At 47.4% G+C, this 5,555-nt stretch overlaps 1 long non-coding RNA gene across 1 annotated transcript; it reads left to right on the plus strand.

Moving 5' to 3' along the window:
* The first annotated feature begins 676 nt into the window (after window positions 1-676).
* Window positions 677-3,548, plus strand: LOC137851715 (uncharacterized). Its single transcript, XR_011093389.1, has 2 exons — window positions 677-1,010; window positions 1,605-3,548. It is a non-coding gene; the product is annotated as an uncharacterized lncRNA (long non-coding RNA).
* The last annotated feature ends 2,007 nt before the right edge of the window (window positions 3,549-5,555 follow it).

Raw genomic sequence — 5,555 nt, forward strand, 5'->3', positions numbered from 1 at the left:
GCTCCCTTTGCCTTTGGTTATAGAGGTAGGCTCTAGGGGGGCTGCTGGCTGAGCACATCTCTGTTGCCAAAGGCTTTTTTGGCGTAAGCAGACAGAGAAGCCTGCTGGGTGAGCTGTCTACACCACATTCACAGCAAAAAGATGCTTCACAGAGCAGCCTCCACTTCTGTTAAAATCTTCCACCTATTCTAATATCTATACAGTTATTAAAACCTCCAGGGTTTTGTCGAGTATTTTTTATTAACAGATATGAGAGAATGGAGTCTTTGCTCAAGAGCTAAAGCATCCAGGCAAAATCTGAAGGACCTTTGCTGTTGATGCCTGTAAGAAATTTTCCACCAGAGACAGCCAAACAACAAAACTGACACAGATAATATTGCTAAAGGTAGAGAGGTGGGAAGGAAACAGAGCCCTGAAAATAAAGTCTTTCACAAGTCATTAGACCCCAACCAAGTGGCAAAAGCCTAGAAACCACTTTTTCCCACTTTTCCTTTGTGTCCCATATAATACTAGGTGTAAAACTGGCACCTGAACAACAGCAGATACATCTGCATGCCAGTTGATTATCACATGTGTTTTGCCTTTAGTGTGCTATCAGCGGACCTGCGGTAATAAAGCAGGAACGACTTAAGCTTTCATAAACCTACCCTCCAGGCTTTTCTGTTTGCTTTTTCAACTTCTGCTGCCTTTTCACTGAGGTGCAGCACTGCCACTTGTAATTCCCCCAGGGTATGCTAGATAAATACATGGCTTATTTAAGAAGCCTTACCATTCATTCAGAGCAGATGAAAGCTTCCTCCCAGCTGGAAGGTGTTTGTGGCAGCCCAGTGCCCAGCCTCCCTCCCTGCCGTTCAGAGGTTGGCGTGGATGGGGAGACCAGTGCCTGCTGGCTCTGGTAGGGGTTTCATGAGGCATCTGCTGAGATCCTTGCATGACAGGTTGGCTGGATGGAAGACCTGCACCTTGGGTGAAGGTACTTGGAAGAGCAGCTGTGGCTCTGTGCTTCCTCAGTAGGTATTTTAAAACAACCTTTTATCTGTTTGCTTCTAACAAATTCTTGCTTTTATTTTATTTTATTTTATTTTATTTTATTTTATTTTATTTTATTTTATTTATTTTATTTTATTTTATTAATTATCACATTATCAGTCCCTGGGTGCTTTTCTTTTTCTGTGAGAAGTCTAAACAAAGCAAATGAAATGATCCTCAGACCTTCTCACCTCAAATCCTTTCACTCAAATGACCTCAGGTGGCTTTCCTCATCCTCAAATATCCTGGAATAATGTGTTATTGTGCCCTGAGTCTCATTATATTTGTTGATTTTCCTTACAGCTCAAGCTACTGGAGAATCTCAGGTTCCATTTAAAATATTTTTGAAGTAGATAAGTGCTTTCAGAGAACAGTCTGAAAGCACAATTTGAGCACAAGCTAGAAGATCAGCAGCCAGGACTCAGAGCACAGTCACACACAGCTTTTGGTTATTAAGACACACTTTGCAGCTGTCTCTTTGCTTTCAAACACCCTGTCAGATCAGCCATCCCCTCCCTGCCCTGTGCTTTGAGAAGCCGTCACTTTCCCCTCTGCTCACAACCCCATGTTTGCAGGACACGGCCAGTCCCTCCCCAGGGCTTCCCTCAGCCACCAGCTCCACCAGGAGACATGGAGGCCAAGAAGACATTGCCTCTTCTTCACCGGCCACTGCTCTGACCGAAGAAGGACATTTTTTCTCCATGCTGAAGGTGTCCAGCTAATTCCCTGGTGCTGGGGAAGTAGGTGAAGGTCATGTGGCATAACCTGGGTACGGCAGTTGTGCTGCCAGGCATAAGATTTTTTTGTGGACTGGGTAATGACATGGGTCTGTCAACTCCCACACACAAAGTGCATAGCGGGAGAGGGCACCCACTTGATTTGCCAGGACAATTTGGAGAAGGAATTTCCTATTTGTGGGAGCTAATAGCCTTTTCCAGAAGATGGAGTTTGCAAGGGAGGAGACAGCAAAATTCCTGACCTAAGGAGACCAAGAGTATTTGACTCAGAACCAGGAGAAGGTTTGGTAAACTGGTTGTAAAAATATCCCTTGTGTAAGCAAGTCTCTGTGTTGAAATGAAAGTGCTATCAAAGCCTTTCTGGATACATTATTTTTTTCCCCTATAAATTAGTACATTTCTTCCACCTGGATTTAACAGGATAAAACTTCCAGCTCCAGTCTTGACTCACTCATGGCTAGGTGGTGATTGCAGGTTCCCTGTTAAATGCCACACACTCAGAGACATTTCTGTGGAGCTCTGCTGACTTCACACTCCCAGCCCTTTGGCACAGCCTTGATTTATTCTGCAGAAGCACGCAGCTGGCTCGCTACCTTTGCACCGAAGCTCATTCCCCAGAAATACTGCTGCTCAACCTGGGCTTGACATCAAGCTTACTAGTGGCTTGTGGTGTGTTGGTTTTTTTAAACCTCCTTCCCCCCATCTTCTCTCTCCCTGTCAGTGACAGTCACCATCTTGGGGACCTGGCACAAGGGCTGGAGCAGCATGACGTGCCTGATGCAGGCAGGAACCCAGCACATTTTGTGTAGGTTAACTGTCCTCCTAGGCAGAGCGTGTCCCTCAGCTCAGACATATGCCAGCAGCCAGCCATTCCTCCACTCCTCCTCCACTCCCCCGTTATTCCTCCCACTTAGACTTTCATGCTCAGCCCAAGTTGATTAAAACATTGCTGTCGTTTAAAAAAAAAAAAAAAAAAAAAAGGAGGAGGGGGGGGGGGCTGAAATTTCCTTGCAGCTGCTGCTTCTGTCAGCCAGCAAGTTGCTTTTAAACTCTCCCTGATAGAAAGCAGCAGCATGCTCTGGTTTTCCTTTCCTTGCTGCTGAAGGGCTCCTGCACGCAGACATCTCCGTGCCAGAGCTGCCTGCAGGAGCCTGCCCTCTGTGTGTGATGGCAAATGGGATGCCTGCCAGCATCCTTCCCTCCTGGCTCCTGCTGGCTGCCCACGGCTGGGTGATGGGGTCCTGGGCCCCTGGCAGAGCCCAGAGCAGGGTGAACCATGGTGGGACAGGTGGAGATAGATGGCATGGCCCCATGAAGGCTGACTGGCAGGGAAAGGCAAGGTGGTGGTGTTGTCACAGGGGCAGAACCATGTGTGAAAGGCTGTAATCCCTCTGCCACGCTGTGTTTCATGCACCTAGGCACAGGTGCAAGTGAAGCCTTTGGCTGGGAACATATCTGAGCTCTGAGAGTTTTTTATTTTTTATTTATTTTTATTTTTTTTTAGTGGAACACAGACTTGAATCTATGTGTTAAGCAGACAGCTGACACGTCCTTGGAGCAGGTCAAACTCCACCACAGACATGTATTGTACATGTACCTGGCCATTGCTGGGACCTTCAGCATTTAATCCAAACCTTACAGTCTGGGACATCTGCTCCTAAGTTTTTATAATGAACACAAGAAAATTATTTTGTTTATTGTTTTGGCTTGGGAGCAAATGCCAGTCCTCCACTCAATCCAAAGGAACAGCTAGTGACCTCCAAAAGCATGCAGACACAGGAAGCAGGTTGCTGGAAGTGTACCATTGCTTTGACAGTCAACTATTACACTTCACAGTCATAGAATCACAGAAACAATAAGGTTGGAGTAGCCGCAGAACCTGTCAGAGTGGCTACAGGGGTTGGACTGGCTGCTGGGCCTGTCACAGGACTCGGAGTGGCCGCAGGGCCTGTCACTGGGGTTATAGTGTTGTTGATTGCAGCTTGGCAAGCATAGGCCAAGCCCTAGCACATTGCAGTGATTTGTGTATCTCTGGTATTTCTAGAGTGATGACAACTTTTTCAAGCATTCTGACAGTTTTTTATGATTTTGCACCTGTTCAGGGGTGAATTTCCAAAGCACTGGAGGTGCCCACTGCTCTAGATGCCTGCCCGTATCCTCCCACACTACAGGCCTCTCATAACTATCCTGCCTCAGGACAGATCTCTGGATGGCATTCCTAAGTAGTTGTTTAACCTTGAACAAAACCTGAAGTGCACTCACGAGACATAACAATAACAACATGCTGGTCTGAGCATCCCAAGGATATTCAAAGACCTGAAGAGCTATCGTAACTAGCTTGGAGGAGAAGAGAATGAAGGAGAAAGGGAGAGTGAACAAGTGGGGAAAAGACTCTCCTCATGTGTCTCCATAGATGCATAGAGCATCCAGGCCAGCCACAATAGGGTGCTTTTGCCACTCATTCCCCATTAGGCTCACGCTGGTATAGGCCTCAGGGAGTTATTGATGCTCTTATGATACCTTCCTCTTTGTCTTCCTGTTCCTCTGATGGCCCAACCACTTCAGAGTAGCCTATCTCGTCTTCTTCTTCCTCCCCAGTCTGAGTAGGAGTTCTGCTTTCTAAATGACCCAACTTTCTCATCCCTTTTTAAAAAGGGGCATGATGCTTCCCTTTTTCCACTCACCAGAGACTTCACCTGACTGCCAGGACTTTTCAGCTATGATGGAGAGGCTTGGTAACTGCATCAGTCAGTTCCTTCAGGACCCTCGGATGCATGTCATCAGGTCCCATAGACTTGTACCTCTTTAGATTCATCAGGTGGTCTCAAACCTGCTCTTCACTTAGTGTGGGTGGGACTTTGCTCCCCCAGCCTCCATCTATGTGTACAGGGAAACAACAGACTTGGGAAGTCCATCTACCCGTGCAGATGGAGGCAAGGAAGTTGTTGAGTACCTCAGCCTTCTCCATGTCTGTCATTACCAATTACTCGGATATAGAAACTCACTCCTAATATTAGAAATTAGCCACCTATAATCACTTACACACTACTATTTTCACCCCTCAGTCTATTTTCACAAATGTTAAAGGCACGTGGTGGCCCTCGGGGACTGTTCCAATGCCTGACTGCTCTTTCTGAGAAGAAACATCTCCTAATTTCTAACCTGAACCTCCCCTGGTGCAACTTGAGGCCATTCTCTCTAGTCCTATCACTAATTACCTGTGAGAGAAGGCCAACCCCCAGCTCTCTACCACTTCCTTTCAGGTAGTTGGAGAGAGCAATAAGGTCTCTCCTGAGCCTCCTCTCCTCCTGACTAAACAACCCCAGTTCCCTCAGCCGCTCCTCACAGGACTTGTGTTCCAGGCCCTTCACCAGCTTCATAGCCCTTCTCTGGACACGTTCCAGGGCCTCAATGTCCTTCTTGTAGTGAGGGGCCCAAAGCTGAACACAGTACTTGAAGTATGGCCTCACCAGAGCAGAGTACAGGGGAACGATCACCTCCCTGGTCTTGCTGGTTACACTATTCCTGATACAAGCCAGGATGCCGTTGGCCTTCTTGGCCACCTGGGCACACTGCCAGCTCATGTTCAGGCAAGCATCTATTAACAGCCCCAGATCATTTTCCTCTGCACAGTTTTCCAGCAACTCTCCCCCAAGCCTGTAGTGCTGCATAGAACTGTTGTGGCCAAAGTGCAGGACCCAACACTTAGCCATGTTGAACCTCATCGCATTGGTCTCTGCCCACTGACCCATCCTGTCCAGGTCCCTCTGCAGGACCTTCCTACCGTCT

This window comes from Anas acuta, chromosome 2 (assembly GCF_963932015.1).
Source record: "Anas acuta chromosome 2, bAnaAcu1.1, whole genome shotgun sequence".
Taxonomy (NCBI): domain Eukaryota; kingdom Metazoa; phylum Chordata; class Aves; order Anseriformes; family Anatidae; genus Anas; species Anas acuta.